The 12,052-nt window shown below is 36.8% G+C and overlaps 2 protein-coding genes across 2 annotated transcripts in view; one reads left to right on the top strand and one right to left on the bottom strand.

Annotated features, from left to right (window-relative positions):
• The window catches only part of LOC134747305 (protein kinase C and casein kinase substrate in neurons protein 1), a 196,610-nt gene that overhangs the window by 24,236 nt on the left and 160,322 nt on the right, over nt 1-12,052 (top strand). The window contains exon 2 of the mRNA XM_063681931.1: nt 1,633-1,715. The gene's annotated coding sequence lies outside the window, so the exon portion shown is untranslated. The remainder of the gene's footprint in view (nt 1-1,632; nt 1,716-12,052) is intronic.
• Nucleotides 1-12,052, bottom strand: part of LOC134747307 (uncharacterized) — a 136,917-nt gene that overhangs the window by 88,562 nt on the left and 36,303 nt on the right. The gene's annotated exons all lie outside the window — the stretch shown is intronic.

Below are 12,052 nucleotides of genomic sequence, written 5' to 3'. Positions count from 1 at the left end.
CCCTGCCAATGCCACTAAAGTACAGTTGATTACCAATTGTACAACCTATCTTATCCAACCGATTTTATCGTGAAATTATGTTTGCAACCAAATCGGAAATTCAATGCACTTTGAATACTTGCAGTCTTGCAAGTAAAAAGGGTGCATTCAGCACTGCAAAAAAACTAATTTCCTGCTATACCATCATTCTATTATTATACCTCCACGGAGATGAATTCTCGAAACGAGACTTTTTTCGCATAATCATCAATGGCCTTTGACTGAACCTTACCATTGAAAAATAAGTCTTGTAAGCTGGTTGTTAAGTTGAATTTTGAGTGTAGGTAGTGCTTGGTGTGCTGGGATGAGGGTCGGCCAAGGACGGCCATTGTGAGTATAGTGGAAATCCGCCGGCTGCTCCGCGGCCGCGCAGTGTGCATACATATTTAGGTAATATGTATATCTAAACTGAAGTGCAATATTATGTCATAACGGTTTCAGTATATAAATTGAGGATGGCAGAACAATACAATAAAAAATATTGTCTTCGGTTACCGCGATAGTTACTCATGAAATAAAACTATGAAAACGGATTACAATTGAAATTGAAATTTATATATTTTGCTCTAAAATTACGATCTTATCATCTTACGTAGGCATATTGTAACATGTCAAATGATATGTATATGGCATTCTACTACATGGATTTTACCCTTCTTAATTTAGAATATTTTTCTGTATTATGAGAAGTTAATCTGAAAAAGCTTTGGCTTTCCCACGAACTGTGATTTGGTTGAGTGCTAATATATATATATATTATTTATATATTATATATATATATATATTTATTTAATATTTATTTAGTACTATATATTTATGTATGCTAGTACATATTTATTTTATTGCATAATGCAATTGATGTATTTTAGTTATTCGTAGACGTTAATATTGTAGTTTTCCTTCTTAAATATTATTGTACGTTCTGTAAGTTTGTCTATCTATCTAATTCGAATTTTCCACTCATTTACTCTAAGGTTAGCTGGAAGAAATCCCTTATAGGGATAAGCTCGCCTTTGTACCTAAATTTATATGAATTTCATGTTATCAATTTTTGTTTTGTACAATAAAGTGATTTACTACTACTACTACTACTACTTACCTTAACATGCATAGCATTGACGTAGGTACTTACGAGTATGTATTGGAATTCCGTGTATCGTATGGATATGACAGTCGGACTTGTCTACGTGACAGCGTGAGTGACAATTTGTCTCTTGAAATCCCACGGTGTTAAAAGGTGATGGGCTTTTTATCACATGGATAACTTCGTCCATTTTCGGCGGGATTCCACCCGTGTGCGGCACAAGCACATTCAGTACAAAAATACTTGTGCCGCACACTGGTGAAATGGGCCATTACGCCGCCCGTTGATTGTAGCATTCGAGTTTGACTGTATGTTTAATTAATACCAAAATATTACTTCTGCTAATCCGCGAAAAGATAACGTGCTAAATAGTCAATCAGTGCTAACCCGTTATACTTACATGCAATTAATGTTAACACCCTCCCGCCGCAAAAAAAAACAAAAGGAAATATATATAACAAACCACCGCCAAAAGAACAATATTTGATTGTATGTTTGTTTGTCCACAGATAGTGTTGTGCTTGTGAAGTGCATCGATGATACTCTAGGAGCTTCCGGGACGGGGGCGCCACGCTGCTCGAATTTATCATTTGTAAGTCATTCTAAAAAAACTGAGTATTTAGTTATTTAATTAAAATCACGTGCAAGCACTTACGCTCGCCCTTAAAGTATGATCAAAGGCTCTCTTAGCCTTTACACTCGTATATACTCATGAAATTTGAACGGAGGCTGCTGAGACCGCTAGCCAAGAGGTTATGGTGCTAGCGGTAAAAGCTGAACGCCGCGCCGGTTCGGATCCGGCCTCGGGCACATTACACCTAATACACCTATGACATGTAGTACAGAATTTAAATAGCAGTTTTTTGTTCGAAATATATATTTATTTTTTTATTTTTTTAGTTTTTATTCATAGACCAACTGAGATCATTGTTGTTAGTACACATAAAGCTTAAATATATGGTTAGTAAAATAATAAAATAAAATAAATTTGTGCATAAAAATCTACTCGTAGGTAACTTAGTAGACTAACACTCAATTGACGCCGACAGTGCCCTTATTTTCAACCGGTTCACTGCTTATGAGTAGGTATTATGAGGGACGGCACCCCATCAAACAAGTTTTTATAATCCTATGGCCTGCCCTGACCTAAAATATGCATTGCTCTCTGATTCTTATGTCCACTGTAATCTTGTGATTGAAAACTTTTAGATACATTGGCATTTGTAATCTCTCAGTCATCACAGTTTTACATTGTGGTATATAAATTAGTTATGTCTAAAAGACTGATTAAGATCAGGAAAGTACGGTTAGATCTGACCACTAAAAAGCACACCCTACCACGATAATATCTGAGGAACTACTAAAAACATTTTAAAAGCAATCGTTCCGTATTCATAATGCATACCTATTCATATTCTTATATTCAGTATTGATTATACATTCTGTATTTACTCATCTCCTTATAATTTTCGTAAGCTCTACCGTACCTCAGTTACGGATTTCTTGCGCTCGCATCTTCTCGGCTCAGTATTTAGGTTAGAACCAGATGTACGTACATATTTTTTATTTTTTGACATTCATAATTTGTAATATGCGATTGTATTTCGATTAGAAACGGTAAGACACAACCCGTCCTATGTTCGTCAGCTGTGAAAGTCAAGGTACACCGCGAGGCGACCATGAAACTGAAGAAAACGTAAACGTAATGAGTCATACACAAATTAAATACATACTATCACAATAGGCACAAGTGTTCCTTTAAACGGTGAATCATGCAGCCTTATTGGTACAGATAGTGTTTTACTATATTAGTAAATACAGATATCGAATGGCTCTGTTTTAAAATATGAAAGCCTCGTACGTTTGATTATGAGTATTATGACTAAGTTACATAATGTGTAGTATTTATGTGGTTTCTTGAGTTTTCGCATGTTTAGCAGAGTCAAAGAGTGATTTTCGCGATTCTGAACAATGTTCCTGTACGGTTAATGAAAGATATATTAGAACTATAGAAGATATAGGTATGATATTTGGGGTCCCTTTGTTTGACATAATTATTGAAAGTCATAATACAATGATTGTCGTATTATCATTAGTCATAATTCTGAAACCGTTAGCTTTTCAGGACTTTCCTCAGGCATAGAGTAACTTATACTAGAGCGGTACTGTCATAGTAAATTTTGTAACCCCAGTAAATTCACTGCCATCTGTCGACACACTTTAAAACTAAAAATGAAGATTTATAAAAATACGATAAAATGTATTTAAATATGGATAAATGTATTTTTTTATTTGCATTAATTATTTTTATGATTTTGACCCATGTTCTTTCACTGATATGCGTTAAAATTGTTAAATAACAAACGAAACCGTCAACGCCCTCTATACGAGAGTAGGCCAAAACTAGTGGCGCCATCTGATCGAGAATCAAATTTTCGTGATTTTTGAGGCACGTTTTTTCCTTAGACTGTATCCATCTATTACGGAGTTATATCTATCTTTGCCTCAGGTTATCCTATAGATAGGTTAGGTTAATCCTGAAAAGTTACGCGTTTCTGAGAAAAACCAAATTATGACTAACGAAAATGTGGACAAACAATACTCGTACATTATGACTTAAAACTATATGGGAAACAATAGAGACCCATGGTATTTTAATCACACTTGGTGCTGGTATTTGAATATATATAATACTAGCTTTTGCCCGCCTTCGTCTACGTAGTTTGTAATTTGGGTAGCTTATTTTTTATCCAATCTGTTTTTTATCGAGATCCCATACAAATTTCCACCCCCCTTTCCACCCCCCTTAAAAGATGATTTCTGGGATAAAAACTACCCTATGTCCTTCCGCGGGACTCGAACTTTATCTATAACAAATTTCAACTAAATCGGTTCAGCGGTTTAAGCATGAAGAGGTAACAGACAGACAGACAGACACATTTCGCATTTATAATATCGAGCTGTCCAGCCGCTTTACGCGGTTTAAACGCGGTTTCCTCGCGGTTGGCCGCCATAGCGGCCAGCCGCTGTAATAACCGCGTCAGGCGGCTGACCGCTCAAACGAACCGCCTTAACGGCCAACCGCTAGTGCGTAAGGGGCCTTAGTATGGATGTACTTTACAAAAACATCGTTTTCCGTAATTCTCTTGAACCGAACGGTTTAAAGAATACCGATTACGTTATAAACCGGCCGGAGCGGAAAGCCTCCTAATCGGGCAGTAGCAGCCGCGGCCGCGGCACCGTTACGTATTAGACGCCGCGCCGTAAGGCAAGGATTGTCGTCTCGATGACGTGTACAGTCGCCATCAGATATATCGGAGCGGCCAAGGTGCTCACATATATCTGAACACGTCTCTATTGTCAAGGCGTTAAGTGCGTGTTCAGGTATTTTTGAGTACCTCGGCCGCTCCGATATATCTGATGGCGACTATACGATAGATATTAGCTACTAGAATCTATGGATGCAAAAGAAATTGTCTACTAATAAGGACTAACATGAAATAAAAATTAAACGGTTTATTTCGCGTATTCTTCTTCTTCTTCGTTATCCCGGTCTTTGCCAGCGTCCGCTTTCCTACTTGCCTTTCTCCACTGCGCAATCCTGGGCGTCCTCTCGTGTGAGCCCGTTTACGCTCATATCCGCTTTCACGATATCGAGCCATCGCTTTTTAGGGTTCCGTACCCAAAGGGTAAAAACGGGACCCTATTACTAAGACTCCGTCTGGCCGTCTGGTCGTCTGTCCGTCTGTCTGTCACCAGGCTGTATCCCATGAACAGTGATAGCTAGACAGTTGAAATTTTCACAGATGATTTATTTCTGTTGCCGCTATAACAACAAATACTAAAAAGTACGGAACCCTCGATGCGCGAGTCCGACTCGCACTTGGCCGGTTTTTTAAAAATAGATCCCGATCCTAAGTAGGTTTGGGACAATTTAGTAATATTAAAATCAATTTTCTTATTCGAATCGCGTTACGTCGCATACCAACGTAATGATCAATTTATCAACGGTATTACATCTTAAGATACGAGTATATTCAATTTGTATGTAGAGTTACATTACACTAGGGTTATGCCATTTCTTATCGTCTGCTTTAAAGTACTGCAGTCCTTTTAACAAGTGAGCAACTTGTCCAATTTTAAATCACTGTTAACAACCACGGTAAAAACAATATTTATTTCATAATTTCCCGTAATATTATAGGCACAGTCTACAAAACAATACAGTCATTCGACGAAGCCAATCGCAATCGTGCGGTAGGGGCGAGGGGTGTACCGCGCGCACCCGAGCTGCATACATTCGCCATTGTTAGTAGCTCGGTACACGTCGGTCCTCGGTCCACTGTATACTTTTTACACTGTGGTATAGGTATATGACTTCGCTACGTACTCGCTTATCGTAAATATTTTATGTGTTTATAATTTGCAAGGAGCACGTAACTACTGTAAAGGATCATGATTCAGATGTTTATGTTAGATATCCTCACTCAGTATTAAGTAAGTACGTAAAAACTCTCGTTTTCAACACGTATTAAAATATAATTTTATCGGATCTATCGCGAATTTATTTTTAACTTTTTTTTCCGACGTTCCGAAGCAGATTACCTACACTGCCTTAAGTTGCCATTTTATATATTGTATATATTCTTGTATAAATAAATATGTATTGTATATTTACTTGTGTTAGGTTCTGTTTTAATACTTATATGTATAAGTAGTAATTGTAGTATGTATGTTTGTGTTAAATAGTCTCCATATTTAGCTCCTTGCACTACCTGTTGACTTTTGTATGAGTTCTACATTTCCTGCTACCCAAAGGTTGTCTGGAAGAGATCGCTTTTTAGCGATAAGACCGCCTGTTGTTACATGGTTCTATTTTTTCTTTAGATATTTCTTTGTAGTTTTACATGTATATAAAATGTATAATTTTGGTGCAATAAAGAATATTTACTTACTTACTTACTGATCGTGCGTGGTCGCAGATACCCGACTTACCAGCAAAATGTCAAAATAGAGATTTGTGTAACTATCCGATGAAAAGTTGTATTAATAAGTAAGCAGACGAATAGTAAAGTCATTAGTAGTTATACCGAAAATATGTGTAAGAAACACGACGATATTTTTTTGGTGTTTGACTTGAGTATCATCAAGTGACGTCGCGTGCGTCGACTGCTTTGCGAGTCGCATGCAAAGACGAGAGTACTGTAATTATGGCTTAAAGTAGGAGCTGCGAATAGGTATACTATTCATGATTATGTTCACGTAATAGTTGCGAATCGCGATTACGTCCTCTTGCCGTGGACAGGACATTCATCTCTTTGGCACTTGCATCTCCAGCTCCAGCCAGACGTTATAGAGTTGCTACATGATAATGGCAAAATAAAAAGTAGAATTAAGCTGTGCGAGGCAGGACGTTTCTGGAGAAACGCGCAGCCGAGTGAGTTTTGTAGAATTGACGTTGACGTAACAAATGCCTCTGCTTGGCCTTTGACTTTATTCGCATCATACAACTTTATTTTGGTCTCGAGATTGAACCTAAAAAAATAAGAGATCGATTCTCATACGCGCTACTTAATTTTGATAACCATTGATCCACTTTCGGATCGGATCGTAATCATCGATTGCGAAGTAGATTGCACCGAATTACATATCACTCGGACATGTGCAACCAAATTACTAATACCACCAAACCAACACCCCTAATTGATCATAAGTGGGCTTTACGCCTTTGCAATACGGTTTATGTTTAACCAGCTACCATTGTGGACGATTACGCATTATTAGTAGCCCGGGGCTGATTATTTCTATGCCGACGATAATAATTGAAAGATATGCTTTAGAAAACATGGTGTTTGTAGCTTGAAAACGTACAACGGATGTGGGCGGCGATAGAGTGTATTTGGCCTCATACGTGCTCCCATCACAGGTTATTAGGTTTAACTCAATTTATTCATGAATTTTAAGACATACTGTCTTATACTGTAACATGCATGCCTTTGTGTAGACGTAAATTGTACACATAGTACTGCCATATCTTAACAGATAATTTAAATTATTCCTAGAACACGCTACTTAATTTGTAATTAATCCTTAAAATTGATCTTCTAAAAGTTATTTGACCTAGCTCTAACGACACGATTAATTGTCTTGATGCCATCTTTAATTGAATAATTGGTACCACTCACAATAACTTTCAAGTTGAATTATCTTTCTTAGCGATTACGATAATCATCGTCAATTGTTAATCGTTATTGATCCGTTAATCGTCAATCTCGATTGAACTTGTCAGCTCGAAATAGCTATTCTTGCTTGTTCTAAGGTTTACAGGCATTTTACAAACTTATCTCGTTTAAAATGATCTCTACAATACTGTATTTGTAATTGAATCTTAAAGATCGTCTAAATAGTTGATCTTAGCACTAGTATAGCGACGCAACTAATTACGTTGTTCCCATATCTTTAATTGCTCCTAGGCACGCAATATCTTTGCGGCGAATACGCGTAGTTAGCGCCTAGTAAATATTTTATTATGTTGTTAAACATTAAATTTTGACGTAATGTATGTAAAAGTTAAAAGCAACTTTACGATGATGATCGCGACTGTATTATAAGTTAACATTAAAATTGTATTATAAGTTGCTTATACACACTAATTACTGAGTATGATTACTTACTGTGTGAAATTGGCAGGAAAATAAAAAATTTAATGACACCTAGACCCGAAATGCGTGAAAATAATTTTAACTATTTTACTACGTCACGAAACTTCCTGAACAGTTGCGCTGATATACTGTTGGTTATAATTATCTGGATAATTTCGAACCCTGGTTAATCTAAGTATAAAGTAAACATATTGTGTTACATTTAACCTCATCAAGATATCCACTTCAGGAATTCGCCCAAACCTTATCTCAAAACACTGCTAGTGGAAACAGCGAACAACAATCAATTAACAATGCCATCGCGCGCAATCAAAGCTAAACAACACGATGATTCAACTGTACAATCATTACAAACCAATGAGACCTATCTCCATAACTTTTAGTCGCATCCCACTGACCATTTATGATCCTTACGTCAACGAGATAAGGTTTACTTAAGACAAATTGAGAACCTTCTGAAACTCACAAACGTCCTTTTGGTTTTGAATGGTACAAGGTGATAATTCCAGAGCAATCGAATCGTTACGTTATTCATTGGTGATGCTCACGAAGCAAACCGATTGTCGATATGTGGATGATATTCGCGGCGAATACGAGTTGACCCGCGTGACTTTTGACCTGAAAAATGCGCCCGAATTAATGAAGTCCATGATTAAATATGTTATTACTCTTGTCAAGTAAATATTTACACTTCTCTGATTGATAAGAGAGTAGAATGCTAATAAATATTTAGTATTTAGGTATGTAAAACGTCCATATTTGAAATACTTTGTTTTAGTTTCACGTTTTGTGAAGAGAAGTCCAGGGTAATCGGAACTAATTGATGATGGTCACAGAGCCGAGCCGGTAGAAAATTGATAAGTGGGGTCATGTCGTTCATAACCAGTATGAGTTGATCTTGATTCAATTGCGCCGACTATTTTCATTGACTATTTTGGAGTAAACTTATTTATACACTCTGTTCAATACAGCAAGGTTCTACCAACCCCGTTTTCATCTATCTTGCAAGGATGAAAAAAAAAAAGGATAGGTTCTTATTATTGCATGTCTTTCTAGCTGTAGATTAATTAACATGAGAAAAATTAAAAACTAAATTTCACCCCATACAAAAACCTCCACTCCGTCACATTTTTTGGGGACAAAAAATAAGACAACGAAAAGAATTAAGACCCAATTTGCGTAATTGTGTCTTAACTTTTTTTACGCCTAAGTTGAAATATTATAACCAAACCCCAATAATAGTTAAATGACCCTCTGTTAATTTGTAATCAAAGTTATCTTGTGACCAACACATTGCATAGAGTTCATACAGTCTTTCAAGATAATGAGTATAGAGGTCACTGCAATGTTTTCAATATTCCCCTCTGTGACACATTGTTCCTTTGTGTCTTTGTGTGTACATGACTAATTCTCGAATTAAAGCGGTCTGCCCGTCCGTCTGTTTCGCGCTCAGATGAACACAACTGGGGCCTAAGTATTATAGATGTACAGGTACCTATATATCTCAGGGAAAAAGGTTGGCGTTGAGTGTTTGATATTGAGTGCATAATAGCGTGATCACTTGACTCTTATCCACAGACCATAAAATATTTTCATATTTTATGACCATTTTAATCCAAAATGGCATTGTCACATAGAGTTGTGCCGTTCTCGAGAACGTTCTCCGTTTACTATGGAAATATTCTCGAGCGAGAACATTTTCCATACAAAACGGAGATGTTGCCAAAGTTTTATGATTTCTGGCTACTGATGTTGACAGACTTATGAGTATGCATCGACAAGTTAAACTATAGGTACCTGTTAAATCCTTGTGAAGAATACGAGTGAGTATTAAAGCCAAATAAATAACTACAGTTCGGGTAAGTATGTGGCTACGACCAACTTTTATTAATTTGTTATTACCCATAGCTCCAAGAGCTGCTAGGGTATCTAATAAATAAATAGCAACTGTGTACCTTCATCATCATACAAACTCTGTTATTACACGATATCAGTACATATTTTAATACATGTTTTAATTAGATTACAATTATTGCATTACATTTTAACACTACCTTCTATTTAGCTTGCCTTTTATAGGTACTTAATAGGAAGCCTCATTGCATGCATTTTATTGGATCTAAAGTACTCTAAACGCTGTCTTGATTAGAAATATATAAATAAATTTTAAACTTTACAAAACATATAGTACTTAAATTAAATGCGAAGCTATATTCTGCTTGTTACCTACATTAATTAACATGACTGGCGCTATAATTAATATTAAAATTCATAACGTCCATAGATTATGTTCGAACTTCGAACACATTTAAATATTAATACATAATTCAGAAATAAATATAAATTATCATCATTAGTCACAACATTAAGTAAAAATTTAATTTAAACCTCCTTCAATTGAGTTATCATCAAAGCTAATAACCTCAAGTACTCTGGCCGCGAGCGAGCTCTACTGAACACTTCGTCTTCTATTAACGTTGCTTGTGTCGCCGCTTCCTCCGTTGCTACTCCTGATAGTCCTGACCCTAGTGACGCTTTCTTAAACCTCCTTCAATTGAGTTATCATCAAAGCTAATAACCTCAAGTACTCAGGCCGCGAGCGAGCTCTACTGAACACTTCGTCTTCTATTAACGTTGCTTGTGTCACCGCTTCTTCCGGTGCTACTCCTGATAGTCCTGACCCTAGTGACGCTTTCTTAAACCTCCTTCAATTGAGTTATCATCAAAGCTAATAACCTCAAGTACTCTGGCCGCGAGCGAGCTCTACTGAACACTTCGTCTTCTATTAACGTTGCTTGTGTCGCCGCTTCCTCCGGTACTCCTGATAGTCCTGACTCTAATGCTGCTTTCTTCCTGTGAAGAAAGAAATAAAATATTAATTAAGTTCTTTCTATAGTGGATTAAGATATAATGCAAACATGGATGCACTGACCGCAATCGACGAACTGATAGGTAAATAAACAATTCAGTAGTCGTTCAGTCAGTCAACCAGTCAGAATGATCTTTGTTGTTTACCAAAAAAAACAACAATATACATAATTTGTAGGTACATAACGGAACAAAACGGGCGGACTAATTCCTTTCGAAGGGATTTCTTTCAGACAACCTATGGATGAGTTAGTGAAGACGGTCGTTCCACGGATAAATCACAAACATCATGCACAATAGGTACCTACCTACCTACTGTACCGAAAAAATATAGTATGGGAGCGCAAACGCTTCGTTTCAGTTACACCTACAATTACGAAAAATACGAGTACTCTTGCAAATTGAAAACATTTACAAAAAATAAGCTTTGGGGGTGTACCTGGGCTATTAAATAAATAAATAAATAAATAAATATTATAGGACATTCTTACACAGATTGACAGTCCCACGGTAAGCCCAAGGAGGCTTGTGTTATGGGTACGCAGACAACGATATATATAATATATAAATACTTAAATACACAGAAAACACCCATGCCTCAGGAACAAATATCTGTGCTCATCACACAAATAAATGCCCTTACCGGGATTCGAACCCAGGACCATCGGCTTCACCGGCAGGGTCACTATCCATTAGGCCAGACCGGTTGAATTATATAATGGTGTTGAACACAACTCACTTGTGCTGCCCGAATCGGAGAACTTTAAAAGTAAAATTGCACCTATGTGTGGTGAGTGTGGTGACCGCGTGCTCTATGTAAACGCTTCATAATGCGGTGTTTAACTAACATACACTTACACTGCTTTCACGAACTGACTTCGAGCATCGCTTGTCAATCCCGCCCGCCAATCATTTGGATTCCCATCCGCTTGGACCGCGCTTGCATCACCCATTCTAAACACCTATTTACTCAGTATAACAACAAATACACAATTTCTAATAAATATTCACACAAAACACGTCCGGTTAGCCTAAGCGAACTACTTTCACTGGAGAAATCTAATGGGATTTTTACTAATTGATAAATATGACGTCCGCGTCGTCCAGATAGCTTTGTTTTGAAATTACATTAATATTCATGTCCTCAGTTAATTGCACTTAAGTGCATTGATAAGATACGAGTAAGTGTGACCTTATGAATTTAAATCAGTCATTTTATTAAATAATTTCACGGTTTACTCACTTGTTTTAGTCACTCTTTCTTTTTCAGAGATCGTGGCTTTTATTAAGCTCACAAGCACACACAAAGCACAGTTATATAATAAACAAATACGTAGAAAATACATATCTTTAGAACTTAAAAGAAAACTAAACTTAATTGTATAGGCCAAACATTGAC

The sequence above is a fragment of the Cydia strobilella genome, chromosome 14 (genome assembly GCF_947568885.1).
Source record: "Cydia strobilella chromosome 14, ilCydStro3.1, whole genome shotgun sequence".
NCBI lineage: Eukaryota > Metazoa > Arthropoda > Insecta > Lepidoptera > Tortricidae > Cydia > Cydia strobilella.
This window is presented reverse-complemented; position numbering and strand designations above follow the sequence as displayed.